Raw genomic sequence first — 15,248 nt, 5'->3', positions numbered from 1 at the left:
GCAACATAGTCGTTTCTTCGGAGTCTAGAATGTAGACTCACAGCGATACCGTATTCCGATATGCCATCTCGGCTCGAGGTCGCGTCGCGTAGCCGCGCGACCCGTGTTTCTACGCTCGTGAAACAATCTCAGCCATCCGACAAGATTGGACCGCGCTTTCCGCTCCGCGTGTCTGGCTGTCCCTTGTCTCTTCTCTTTCTCTTCGCTCCATCCCTTTTCGTCTGCCCGACCCGCGAGGACCCCTTCCGCTCTGTTTCTTGTTCTTTCTCCGTTGGCCGAGAGACGGTCTGCCTGGCGGACCAGAAAGATTCACCCACATCGGTCAGTCGCGCGATCCAGCCGACGACATTCGACAGCGGGGGGTCGCGATGTTTCCTGTCAGTACGTCAGTCATTTCGATCGTAACACCGACCACGTCCTGGCAACCAGGTGGGAACTGGGAGGGGCAGGTTGGGGGGGCAGAACGACCCCGTTGGAATTCGGTCGAGCAGTCGGTGGAACATCGTCCAGTCTGACGATCCACGTCACACGGTCGATCCTCTCTGATATCGATAAATGTAACACACCGGGGGATGATAGATAAGCATCGTGAAACAACGGTACCCCATGAAATGCGCAAAAATTGGAGAACCCAAGTATAATTTGCTTGAGAAGATTCTATGATATTTAATGAAATGCATCGATGAGATTTTTGAAATTTTCTTCGCTAACAATTTTGACACCCCTTTCTTTCATATCCAAAACATGGAATATGAATTTCTTATTGGAAACCCGAGATGAATTCATAAAGACTGAACCGCGAGATTAGTGAAAGAAGATGAAAGCTGTTGACACAGGCGAAGAATCCATCGTGAAAAATCGCGCGAGACGTATCGAGACGGGGAACGATTACAACACGAGCGACGGGACGTGTGTTCCCATAAGGTACGCGCGTTCCGTGGGCCCATAAAACGAGGCCGTAAGAGCGCAAACGGACCGGAGTAAGCGTGTTTCGGCCACGTCAAGTCCGTCCAACCGGAGACGTAATCTTATTAAACGGCTATTAGCTGCTCGCCGAGGCTTGTCAACATTTAGACATCTGGCAGACACGAGAGAACGCATTCTCTTACGACTCTACACGGCCGCGGGCTTGCGAGACAGAATAGCGGCCCGCGACGAATTCCCTTGCCATTCTCGAAACCATCGCTTTTAGAGGACTTTAGTAACAAATGAAATACTTTATACAGAAAATTCAGGAAAATCGTAGATAAAATTTACTTTTCTTACGGAATACTTTCTATAAGGGATGATGGTTAAATAATATATGAGAAGAAAAAAATTGGCCAAGTTCCCTGCAAGGAACTTACGGTGGTCGCGATTGAAACGCAGCGAGCGGACGCGAAGCATCGTCGAACGTCTCTCTCACGCGGCCATTTGCATTCTTATTTCCACCGGAGAGCGGTTTCACGGGCAATATCGCGAAATTTATCGGGCTGCGGTTCGCGATGATATTTTACGCGTCGGGGCCGGTGGTTCGCGGGCCCACCCATGGCGGGGCCTCGACGTCACCCCATACGTTTGGCCCCCGGTGCAAGAACGCGGTCCCAGAAGAGTCGCGAACGGGGCTGAGGTGGGGCAGAGACGCTCGTGCCATAACCTCGCTATTATTCTGGTATTTATACCAGTGCGCCCGCTGCTCTCGGCCACCTAAATCTTCTTAATACGCGCCGGTTAGTGCACTTTATTAAACCCGCGTGCAGGCGCGCGAGCGCGATCAACGTGCACCGTCAGGTATCCCAAGGAAGAGGGGTGGGTGGGCAAGGAGCACCGCAGGATGTCGAATTACTTACACGGTCCACGAGGCATGCCTCTGAACCCAATAAGAGACCGAGGTCCAAGGACCCCCGTCTACCGATACGGTATATTAAATCGGACGTAATGACCTCGGGTGGGGGTGGATTCATGGGGGCACAGGTACGATTTTAATTGCACGCTATTCGTACGGTTCCTTTCATTCTTCGATCTGAATTGGTGAAGGTAAATGATACGTTCTATTGGGACGTTAAGAGAATTTTTGTAATTCGATGGTGAATTAAATGCTTCTTCACGTAAGATCTAAAATAATGATATTTTTTAAGTTCCTTCTTATTATTTGATATTGAGGGTAATTTGTCAATGGTGCTTTTATCAACATCTATAAAATATGAATCGAATAAAGTTACATTGATTTGGCTGACCATCAGTGGAATAATCTACTTAAAGTTTTTCATTATTTTCATTATTCTCATTTTTCATAGATGTTTACGTTGTACTTTGTAATATTTGATTTTATAGAATCATTTATATGAAATTTAAGAAAACTTTACAACCACGATTCCGAATTATCGATCAGAATATTTCAGATAACTTATCCGAAACGATAATGAAATACAATGTGCCATAAAATTAATAGCATTCCCTGTTCTACGAGGTTCAGTTGCAGCTTCTCGTGGCGGATCTTGAACGACGAAGCTTTCACGGTAACGAGGGTCGCGGACTCGCGCGCGTAAACTTGACCTCAGCCTCGCGAGGATCAAAGAGGTATTCTCTCAGTGGGGATTTCGCGTCCATATGGGCGTCAGAGGTGCAAGATAGCAGACCGCGGTGGCATTAAAGTGGATAATTTACTGCCTTTTAAGGAACTCTCGCCGCAGCCCGCCTATTATCCGCTTCTGATCGTCGCGTTTCACCGTCTTTTTTCCAGAACAAATGAGCTCGCTTCCAAGATGCCGCGCTTTTATTCTAGACTCTATAGACCCTGGATCTATACGCTTGACCCCGGTAGAACCGTGGAAACTAATCCTACCCTCTACTATCTTCAATAATCTCTTGAAATGTAATTACACTTTGAAATAAGTCGTTTACAATTATAAAATCTAATTAGCTGACTTGCTCATCTCTTACAATTAGATTTAACATATTCCAATTAATAAATTGTTAAATTGCAAGAATTTCTCGATATACACATGTAAAATTTTGCTCCAAAAATGGTACACCATCCGAGTGCCATTTAGTGGTCAAAAGAACTTCCTCAATAAAAAGTATCCGGTGCAGCCGTCCCCAATTCAACGACTGCAATATCGTTCGATGAATCAAGAGTCTCGAGGCGAAATTTTCGTCTGACAGATTTTTCAATTCACCTCAAAGGACGACGTCGTCTCATTTGCATGTGCGCGGCTTGACCCGAGTCACCCAAAAGCGTCCAGCGACCAGGATCGCGTTTATAAAATGTTTCACGTATCGAAGACAAGCTACCTCGATCTTCCTGTTCTGCCTTTCCCCTCCGAAACCCTTCTTCTGGTCTCTTGAAGCGTCACCTTGGTTCACCGCCAGGTGATTGCCAGTCGATAATTTATTCTGTCGCAAATCCTGCGGAATCGTCGCGCGGCCTGCAGCTCCGACAAAACGGTCCCAGGTCAGGATTTATATAAAATTGTAATGCAGAGTCGCGCGTGTAACGAGGAGAACCGTAAGCCGCCGCAAACAGGAACCGCAAAGGGTGAGGGACTTTTATAGCGGCAACCGTGCATCGTGGATCGTTATACTTGCCAGGATTTATAGATTTACTTGGCCCGGCCAGCATGAGCCCGGTAGTTTAGGGCGCTTTTAGGACGAGACGAGTAACGATCGGCTTAAAGTCCATCGTTTAACGACCGTTTTAAATTCGCTCGCTCGCGACCACCTTTTGCATTACGTTCTTGCGGAATTCGTTCTCTCGTCGCCGGATGTTGATTTCGTTTCCTTCTTTTTTTATTTTGCTTCTTTGTTCTTCTGGTTTTTAGAGACGCCTCGAGAGCAAACTACTGTCACTTTAAATTTCGAGGGTGAACCTCGATCGCCGGACGTTCCTTTAATTCCCTTCATTGTCGTCGACGTAATTTACATTAATTTCGGCGCGCAAAGCTCCGCTGAGGTTTACGATCGCTGGAATTACCGTGGAATATACTGCTTCGCTTCTTGCCGGGTATTCTGCGAATAACACGGGCTTCGCTTCTCAAACGCGACGAGTAATTAGGAAGATCGTTACCGAGACGGAGAAGGTTTAATTTTGACCGCCTTTCTTTGCGAAGAAAGTTATGAGATTGCCGATTTCTTTTACTTAACAGCGCTTTCAATTTATCGTGTCTCTTTAAGAATTAAAAAGGACCGAAAGAAGAAATCGTATTATCCTTCGTTTAAAACACAAACCGATACGTGTGATAAGAAAATGCAATTACTAAATAAATTGATATGCCTAATCCTAATCCTACACCATCTCCTATGAACGCCATGTTTAGAGTCGATTACAGACTGTCAATGATACTTGGAAAAATCGCCTCTCGTCAAACTCTTTCCGAAGCCTCTAAACGCGCATACCTGCCGCGTAGATTTATGATGATTTAACGACGATCGCGCTGCTTCCACGACAATTTATTATCCGTGAGGGCTGGCCGATTGGAAGCTTTAATGGAATTGTTCATAATGCTCAATAGACTTTGATATATTTCCTCGGCAATTTCGCACTGATGATAGCCGGCGAACCTTTTTACACGATCGAATTCTCCGATCGAAATTAGCCGCGATAAACCTGAGAACCCTTTCAGCATTCACATCCGACGCCTAAAATTCAATCATCCGCGGAATAACTATACAATTTCAGTGAAATTCGTTACGAGGGTATAGAATCGCGCGCGGTTCATCATCGGTTTCAATTCGCCCGGAAATGAGCGGCGGCGGAAGGACTGGACGAATATCACGGGTGAAACGATGCGAGGGGGATGCGGCGGGTGGTAGGGGGTGGGTAAGCCGGGTACAGGAAGAGAGGATCGTTGGTCGAGTGGAAGGAATAGGTAAGGCCACGTACGCGGAGTCGAGGCGGGTCGGCCGGGCACGAACGAGCGAAAGACAGCGTCGTAATCACATTACCGCGATTTTTCCGCGGCGGCTGGCTATTAATTCCGCGGGTGTACATATATGCTCGCCGCGAAAGACCCGGCTAAAGAAGAAGAAGAAGAAGGAAAACGAGAAGAGTAGGAAGAACGCGAAAGGGTGAAGGAATAAGAAAAGTACGAGGAACACGAACAACGAGCGGAAGAGGAGGAAAGAGTGAATGAGTTGGAACGAGGAGAAGAAAGAACCGAACGAACAGGAAGAAGAAAGAGGCTGAGGCGAAGAAGAGGAAGAGGAGATGGCGGGTATAGGGCCTGAGACCCCACCTAAGCATCTGAACGCGGCCCCTAAGCATCGGTGTGCGGGTGTGGCGAATACGTGCCGGGGTCGACGGGTCGGAGCCCGATGGACCCCTGGACCCATGGTACCTGGATCTTCGTGCCCGTGAACGCACGCAGCATCGCGTACGAGGGCTCCGGCTCGTGTACACGCCGCGATGAACGCGTGTGCGCGCCTAGCATAGACGAACGAGTCGAGCAGCACACGCACGACCGACTCGGATGAGCGCGAATAAGCATAGGCGTGGGAGAGTTCATTCAGCGAAGATACTATCGCCGATTTTATTTCTAGCCGGATATATCTATGCCCGTTAACCAGCCAGAGGAACGGGCGAGTTCCTCTGTAAGCGATGCGAGCGCGAGCACGACCGCATCCTGCCACGACGTTGTCGAGACTCGCCACCAAGCATTTAAATTAGAAAGATAATTTTCTATTAGTCGCGCCGTTCCTCCGTCCATACAGACTTGTTACCGAGTTTCCTTCCTATCCCTTCCTTCCGGCTTTCTTTTTAATACTTGTCAATTTTTGGGGACGATTTTATAAGACACATTATAACAAAATGATGTACAAGTTCGCAGGAGAATTGTATAATAATTATTATACAGGTGATAATAAATATTTTTATGTCACTCACCATGGACTGCGTGTAGAGTGTAGAGCATCTTACAAAAAAGATCCTGAAACAGAATAGATATAACGTGTCAGTAAAGATTTCAAATTAAAATAATTAAAGTAATTTGGAGAAATTTCTAATTTGGCAAACTCTGATTATATTACAGGAAATGGAAATGAGAAAACAGATAAGTTTCATTATCTATATATGAAGGGTTGAATGCAAGAACCAGGCAGCTCCATTTTGACTAATTTTACAGGAACTGAACAAACTGTTTAAAAAATCATTTTTCTTAAATATACATATAATAAAATCTCACTATTTTACTATCTTCATGAAATTCTAACACCATACTTCATCCTAACACAATTTACAGATCGAACTGCTCGGTGGCGAATGAAAAGACATTGTTGCGAGCGCAGAAAATGAGAGACAGCGGTGTGTAAGGCAATGAGAACGCGGACCGCTACCGCGGATTCAACGAGCACGATTCGTATGAATTATGCGTAGATGGGAGGGAAGAAGCCGGCCATCTATTGTCCATGCAAATCTCTGCCTTTTCGCCGACGGACCAAACATTCTCCGCCGTCCGCCATCACGGCCTCTTAATAGTATCGAAATTGCTAGTTAGACGGATAATCGAGTTATAAGTTTTACAGCGAATGATGAAGGTGGATGCCACGAACGCCAGTGGCCTGATCCTGCATCGGGACCCAGCGCGGCTAATGAAAACGAAACCCCTTCGAGGTGCTCGAACCTCCCAGTCGAAGGCGCCTCTTTGTCCGCGGCTACTGTGAGAAGCTATTCCCTGTCCCTGCAATTTCACCTTCCCTATTTTCGTCAGCATCGCGAATTGTACAATATTGAAAGGAACAAACCTACGCAGCATTGTAAATAACACTGTTGTCAGAAATGATTAAAATATATGAAAATTCAAAAAGATATCTGAGAAACTTTGTTCTAATCAACCTAACCAACTCTGTTCACTCTGCATAAGAATCACTGCAAACACCTGTTTCTTGGGTTCAACTCCTGCGAACAGGGAGTCCCATACAGAAGTCAGCAGAAGAAAAGCAAACAGAAGGAATCCATTGCAAGAAGAGATCATCAGTCATCTTCTCGCTTCCAGCATCAACCCGAATCGTGCAAAATCGCAGCGCAATTTTTCCTCCAACATATCGTCGCTAACAAACACTAATTCGTCGAGGCAGGCCCGCGGGTCGCGGCAGCAACAAAAGGCCGGTTGTTTCAGCGTGACCGCTTATTAGAATATCCGCGAACGATCTTTGACCTCGACAAGAATCCCTGCACGTCCGGCACATGACGAGACGTCGAACGCGTCGCTTTTGTGCCGGCATCTATCGCACCGTTCCACGGAACACGTTCGCTTTCCGTGTCCCCCGTGTAAGGAGAAAAAGAATGAAACGCGGGGCGGACGACACCGATCGCGGGGCATGGACAATGCTTCATTAGAGCATTGTCGGTGCACAATATCGCACAATTAGCTCGAGCCGTTCTCTGTGCTTTTAAAAGGTCTCGCTCGCCTCGACTGGTCCCGCGACGATCTCGCCACCAGCGCACGATCGGCATCGCCACCATGATCAAACGATCGGCATCGATTGGCGATCCCCTCGATCCGCCGTTACGTGGCTGCATTATACCATCGACATAATGCTCTTCTTTATGCCGTGCCTCTTACCGCTAAAATCTTCGTGGCATCTTCCGCTCGGCCTCGCGTGGCCCTCCGATTCAGCCTAGAGCCCGCCAGCAAGTGGAAGAATCGACAGCGTGGCGGACGACAGTATTGTCGAATTACAATTAGCGATCGGTTTACGTCTTAACCCTTTAAAAATACAGTGGTACCTCGGTATACGACCTTAATCCGTTCCTGATGTTTGGACTTATACTGAATAGGACGTATACCAAATCAATCTTTCCCTGTCTTGTATGATCAGTCGGTTAATAATACATCAACTCCGAATATAATTGATTATTAATTTAATTTTTTCTCTGAGATAATTATTTTAAAATGACGCAAAATTCACACAAAAAATTTATGTCGGTACCTATTCCGAATTGGACGTATACCGAGGTACCACTGTATATTATTTTATATGTTTTTATATTTTCAAGCGTTCAACCACCAGCAAGTGATTCTTAGGATATTCCTGTTCGCGATCTCTAGTGAACTTTGCTATTGATTTAAAAAAAATTAGCATTCGTACAAGTTCGAGCGAGTCGTTAAAGCTTCTCAGCGGATTCTTAGCTGGCACGTTCACGCGTGTGTACATCGATGTTGCCGGGTATAGATACACCTATCCGAGGGAGCCTTTCCGTCACGACAAAGTCGTGTGCTAATGAAAATTCCGGTAAAGCATATACACATAAAGGGGAACTCGGGTGGAATGCGGTCCAATTAGAAGACGCTTGCCCGGCCGTGCTTTCTCCCCTCGACCCGAGACGGAGAGAATTGGTTTATTACATCGAAGCTAGAGATACGGTTCTCCCACTAATGGTGATTCCGTTTCACGCTCTCCTCTCTTCCCTGTTGCGGTATATATTGTGCTCGCTATCTTCTTTAGAAGACACGGCTGTTCTCGCCTCGCCCCAGTCCGCTCGCTTTTCCCTCGCCAGTGTTAACCAATCAATTCGATGTTGATTCATTCACACTTTCACGGTCTTTCTCTAATTATGCAGAGAGTTATTGCTCGATCGGTAGTCCGTTAAGATTGTACGTGTTTTCTTTCAGTGGCTCGGTATCTTTGGTCCTTTGGGCGATAAGAATTCTCGGGAAATAAATATCGGAGCAAAGTGCTGATGTTTTAAATCGAAGCACGTATATCTTCAGGAAATGTTCTCGGGTAATTTCAGTGTATCAGAAAAGAACCAACACAATCTCAAGATGTTGATTATTGAACCATTATTGGACTCATCAGCATCGGGGCTGACAAGGATCTCCTCTGAAATTCAGAAAGATCGAATGCAACGATCTATTCAGTCGGATGCACGTCGACATCGATTGTAATCGACGCTATTACCCGCCATTATTCCCCGGACCCGGTTGCATAACGCAAAAAGAGGAAGGTCGGATGGCTGGGATGATGTTGGAAACGTCGGTGCCTCGATCCCGATCGGAAGCGGAGAGCAGAGTTCCTCGAAGCTATTAACGCGAACCATGATTCGACGAGACGATGGAGGAACAGGGCAGAACTTTCCGGCCCTGTATGTTCATCGGCGAAAGATCGCTGGAACGCCGTTCTCGAAAGCTTTTAAACGATCACGAGGTAAGGAAGACACGGTGAACCTGTCCGTCACGTCGCTGCGGAGATGAGCAGCACCTACTTCTTCTTCTTCTTCTTCTTCGTCGTCTTCTCTTCTTCTTCTTCTTCTTCCACTTCTTCTTCGGGTCGGCTGTTCTTCCTCTTGGAGCGTACTGCGTGCCAGACCCCGGTGGGAGGTGAGAGGTTAGGCAAACACGAGCTTATCTGATGGCCCGTCAGCGGCTCTCGGCCCTTCTGCCGCCTGCACCCAGACCTTCTGCTATCCCGTAACGCATTGTCTGCCCTGCACGAGAAGTAGAGCCCTTGAAAGGTTACACGAGACCGGGATACCTCTTCCGTTCTGATAGATTCAATTCTGAACCGTACCGCTGCTGGATCGAGACTTCAGACCTGTGTCTACGACCGTGATATCGATTCAGACACACAAGCTCGGTCTCGTGAAATCAATTACTTGGCCGGAGATCGTTACGAATAGGAATTTCAACCAATAAGCAGATCGGTACCGTGAAATTGATTGTGCGATCGAATGGTAAGAAGATTCATTTGTCCGATGGAATTTGTATGGTGAAATCGGTTATGCAATAGATCAGGGACACTTGGCGAGATCGTGTAATGTGTATCTTCTGTAACGTCCGACTGTGATACGATGATTGATGACCGAGCTGTTGGTACGGCTGTAACGGTGCGAATTGAAATAATTGAGCCTGTTAGAAAAATAAATTGCTGTACGAGCCGGTGACTGGCGAAATTGAGATGTCCCTGGATCAGCCGCTTCGCGCAAGGTGTTTCGTACACCGTTAAACGTTTCTATTAATAGACCTTCAATTTTAGGAGCAGCTGAATGATTCGCGTTCAATGAACTTGATATTGTATGAAGAGCAAACTCTCTCTCAGCTGTGCCAGTATATTGATATATCATCTTCGCTTTCCCCTTCCCTTTAAGTTTTCTTAATATTTCAAATTTAACATAGGTTTCCTCGTAATTTTGTGTTTTCCATCATCCATCATTAAAAATTCGATGGCATTGAATTTCAATCACTTCCATACCTCGTTTCATCAGATCAAAAGGATATCGACGATTGAAACGTTCGAACAGCCTCGCTCTAGAAACCCATGACGAAGCCCGATCCAGGGTGAAGATCCGAATCGGTCGAGCAACTCAGGCATCGTAAGAGCACGTCACTTCACGCGAAGAGGAGTGCATCTCCTTTCGACAGGTACATCGACATGTCGGCCCGCCCCCTGTGATCGAGCTCCACCTCGCACTGAACTCGTATTCCGACGCCGGAATCAGTCCATTCTCTTTGAGCAACTATTCGATGAACTTGCCCATTGTCTTGCCGGCATATCCTCGTCAGATCGACAGTGATACCCGTGTAGAATCTTTTATGTTGTAACGAGCCTTGGATAACCTCGATAACCAGGTATTCGGTGCTAGATTACTCAACATACATATGGTACACGGAGAGCTAGCCAGCACCGAGTAACCCGAAGCGTTTAATGCTCTTTCGAATCGAAAGACTTTCAAAAGAGTAAAGGAGAGGAGACCGGGGCACGGCGATTCCCTTGATGGCTCTATCGCGAGCGTCCTAGAAAGCGACGAGGACGCGGTTTCACAGACCGGCGTGTAGCCTTGTCCAGGGAAATCTCTCGCAGTAAATTCGAGCCTCGACGGCGTAATTGAGATGGCTCTATCGGCCGTCCACTAAATCCGAACCGTTCCATCCACCCTGTTCACCAACGTTGAACCGTGACTTACCAACGTGGACGCGTTCTCTCCCCCTCGTTCGTACGTGTACACGGACGCATTAACAAATTAATTCCCCCGCTATCTCGCTCCCTCTACATCATCCTGACTCCGGCCTCTCTACGGAGGCGCGTTACATGCTGCATCGCGGCGCTGTACGCCGATGCAACGGACGCGAAATTCCGGGAAGCCGTGTGTCGACGAAATTTACGCGTGCCGCATAAATACGCGATGTGATCATCGCGGCCCGTTCGTTCAGGGGGTGGCGTGGTTGTGCCGGTGTGTTGGCATTCCCCGCGGCTTAAGACAACCGACCGTACCGATTTAGGATCCAATCGGCCGAGTTTATGCGAGCTTCGCAGCTGGACGCACGGCCGGTCTTATTTCACGGTAACGTTATTACGCGACCGTGCATGCGGATCGACCGAGCTGATCACGCCTGTTCCGTACGCGTGTACGAGCCTTACGTACAACGCGGGCTTATCCGACGCTCGGCCAGCTCACAGGGTGTCCCTGGAACCGACGACAGCGAGGTCGATGGGGTTACGTATCCCCGAGACGCGGCGGCCTCGAATGGCTTCTTCAATTATCGAGCCTCGTTCTTCGAGGGGAAAATACGGAAATTGGTGTCGGCCGGTGTGTAACCGGCGAACGTTTTCTAGATAGTCGGAAAGAGTCTTTAGGATGGACGAACGACCGGGTATTTTCATTGCGACTATCGGGAACGTTTGTCCATCGTATTGATCGCTTTCGACGCTGTTCAATTAGCGAGGGATTTAGAAGCTTTTCAGAAGGCGCGATAGAGTACGATAGAATACGAGAAGCGAGAGAGAATTTATCGTGGTACGAATTTGGAACACCCAGTAGATCCACGAGCAACCCATTGGCAGTGTCCGGCTCGAAGATAGGCTTGTTTGATAATTAGGCGGTCGGATGATGACCGCGGGGGGTCGGTTTCTCTTCGAGCCGAATCGCGTAGGCGTGAGCGGGCTAAAATGTTGCCGGCGAAATTGACGAGGACTCTCTAATTACCCGCATGACCGACCGCTTCCACCGATTCTCACTAGATTTCTCGCCTTTTCTCAACTTCGACACGGGCGAGAGCGCGGATTTTCGCTAAAACCCATTCGCGATTCTCTGCAAATTGGCGCGACTTACGAGCTATCCGCGCGAAAGCGCGCCGCTGATCTCCAGAATATTCCGATAATGATTTTCTTTTCAAAAAGACGAAAGCGATGGATTATTTAAATTCCTCCCATATATCAAATTTTCGTAACTTTGAAACTCCACGTATCTTCAAGATCGTTAAAAAAACCGTTCTACAAGCAAACTCTTACGGCAAGTAGAATAAAAGCACAATGAATAATTCCATCCCAAAAACTGGTGGGTGGTCCGCGAAAGAAAAAGAAATCACTTCCACCCTATCGCGTTTCTCTTCTGCGGGCTGGTCAAATAATCGAAGCGTGCACGGTCGGACAACAGAGCGCGATGTACACGCGGGGTGTGACTGTATTAAATTATATCGTAATTATAATGAACGCGGCCAGCTCGCTGGTACCAGCTAAAGAAACGGCCCTCTATGGTTATTCTTGTTGGACAGAAAGGAGAATAGCGGTCGGAAGGATCGGGTAAGGAGAGAAAGAAAGACGACGGAGAAGGAGGTGCACGGATACTGCCCACGCGCTCACCAACATCTCTCTCGTATGAAGACATAAATCAAAGGCTTTCGTGGACGATGCTCGCAATTACACACGCGTAAGCGTAACGTAATATATAATGACGCACGCACGGCGTGGGGTAGGTACGCGAAGGCTCGTTATAATACGCGTGCTGCTTCGTTTCCGAGCGGATCTCGTTCGCCGGTTACCTTCATCTTCGCACGCGAGACAACCGATCATAGTGTGGGAGTCGTGCCAATTTGCCCGGTATTTGGACCGCCCTTTTACATAACGAGATGCTGCCCTTTCAACCTTACCCGAGAAACGATCGAGTTTGCGGCACATCGTCTCCTCGCTCGATGCTTTCCAATCACGACCAACAACACCTTTTCAACAACGCTCTCGTTTGCTATCGTTATTTTGACGAGTCTTTCCAAACGAACCGTGCACGATCATCGAACGACAATTAATCACGCGATCGATTGGAGAAGGTACGGTAGTGTGGGGTGCGACGGTTACAGCCTAATACCCGAGGCACACGCGGACGGTTTTATGACTGAGCCACCCAAGATACCCAAGGAGTTAGTTTTTAAGTTTATTGTTTAGGCGTAGGGGTATGAATGAGAGAGAGAGAATGAGGAAGAGAGTGACTAGTGACGAGGGTGGTCATCGAGGAAAAAGCAGGCAGAGCGTTTTTGAGAGTCGAGAAGGTCGGAACAGTGTGGTAGCGTAGCACGGAGTGGATTTGTGTAGAACAGAATATCAAGTAGATATTTTTAGAACAGTTAAATTAGTTTAGTTTAGTTTCTTAGGCCAATAAAGATACATTTACATAGCAGCTTGTTTTTGCAAAACCTTTCAATCCCACAGTAGTACTCGGTCCGTTGAAATTGGGTCGGTTTTGACCTATGATTACTGGCGAGCCTAAATCACGGTAGCTCGAATCGATGACTTTAATTCACTTTCCTTTTATGGATTCGTGTGTGTGTGTGTGTGTTTAGTGTACTTATAAGAGAAGTTAGATGTGTGGTGAAGTAATAAACAGATGGATAGTATAGTTTCTTTTTGTTCAAGAAGATATCTTGAAACACATATGTATGTGTTTTAAGTGAAGATAAGATAAAAGATCTTCTGAAGAATTAATTAATTATACACAGCTGTATGATTGTAGGATTTAAGTGAATGAAAGATGAAAAGGAAGTACAGGAGTGTAAGACGGTTGAAGAGACGACTTGTTCAGTTACAAATTAAGAAGAAGAAAACACGATAACGGTGCAGGAAACGTTTTACAACTGTTTCGCTCGTTATCTGGCGCGAGCTTTCGGTCGATCTCGTTCGAGTGAGCAGTCGCTTCGTGCCCGATAAATCATCTCCGCGGCCCGATCGATCTTCGCCCCGTGTCGACAACTCCAAAAGAGACAATATTGTCGGCCAATGAGTTCTTGGTGTCAGACTGAACCGGCCCTGGAACGTCTCAACCGTGGATGTTTGCCCTCCTTTAACGTCCTCCGAGTTGTCGAAGACAGTCAACGTTTACTCGGCAATTATGTAACCCCGTCAAACTGTTTCACCAAACAGTCGGAGAGTGCACGTTCACACGGCAATATAACACACGGGCCGACGACAAAAGACGGGCCCGTTACAGATCTCCTTCCGCTTGTTTGACTATCTCACGGATGCCACGATAAAGTCATCACCGATTGACGCGAAAGATTCACCTGTCGCGTTCTCGCGTGGCCAACCGACATTTTGTCCCCTCGTTCGCGTAAAATATTACTCTTACTTGGATATCATTAATTTCCCCTTTTATTGCATATTAAGCCATCGTGCGGGGATTAATCGAGCGGGTAACACGCGACGATGCGCGTTGACCCACTAACGTGAATCGATCGAGACACGCGTTAACCCACTTTGTGGAAGTATTTTCGATCACGAAGATCGAGTCGAAGAGGTTTCCGGGTTCGCACGAATCTTAGCTAAGGGCCACGGGCGAGCAGCCCGTCAACAACAAATTATATCAATTTGTTAGTGGCGCAAGAGCGGATAGGTCTGCGGGGGTGGCGCGTTGCATGCGTGTTCCATGGCTATCGATCATTCCGGGCCACGGTTCGCAAAGGCGTGGAAGAAAAAGGATCGCGCGCGAAACTCGTATGCTTTCGAGGGAATACGGAATTCAGACACAAGGGAAACGTTTAATACACAGAGTACGTGTGATTAAAGGAACGTTTTGTTATAAGAGCTCAGATTTTATGTGCGTTATTGTCATGAAAGTTATTTCTGGTTATTATAGGTAGTTCATAAATTTATGTTGTCAGTAATTATACGTCGAAATGAAACTAAGAAATAAATTATGACAATTTTTTACTGATAAATGAATGACTTTTAATTTTCTTTCAGTGATACTCGTCTTATTTCGAAAAAAAGTTATATTAGTTATAATAACTTAATCTCCTCGACAAATTTTTTAAATTAAATATACCTTTCTTCAAAATTCGTCACCCTTTTTAATTTAAATTAAAAAAATTATCTACATTTCCACTATGTACGAGATTATAAATTACTATAACAATTATGTTTGGAAACAAATACGAGTCGATCATTCGCGAAGGGTTAAAATCTCTCCTGTTAACTTGTAAGGAAGACAAAAACGAAGGAACACAAGGGCTCGATGCCCTTTCCCCTGCGGCAAAAAGAATTCCAGAGCATAAGGAACTCGAGAAGAA

The 15,248-nt window shown here is 46.7% G+C and overlaps 1 long non-coding RNA gene across 1 annotated transcript in view; it reads right to left on the bottom strand.

Annotated features, from left to right (window-relative positions):
- LOC114871973 overlaps positions 1 to 15,248 on the bottom strand; it is a 126,786-nt gene that overhangs the window by 86,058 nt on the left and 25,480 nt on the right. Inside the window, exon 2 of the long non-coding RNA XR_003788671.2 lies at positions 5,861 to 5,903. This is a non-coding gene — a long non-coding RNA (uncharacterized LOC114871973). The remainder of the gene's footprint in view (positions 1 to 5,860; positions 5,904 to 15,248) is intronic.

The sequence above is a fragment of the Osmia bicornis genome, chromosome 6 (genome assembly GCF_907164935.1).
Source record: "Osmia bicornis bicornis chromosome 6, iOsmBic2.1, whole genome shotgun sequence".
Taxonomy (NCBI): Eukaryota; Metazoa; Arthropoda; class Insecta; order Hymenoptera; family Megachilidae; genus Osmia; species Osmia bicornis.
Note: the sequence above shows the minus strand (reverse complement) of the source record. Positions and strands in the feature narration are given on the sequence as shown.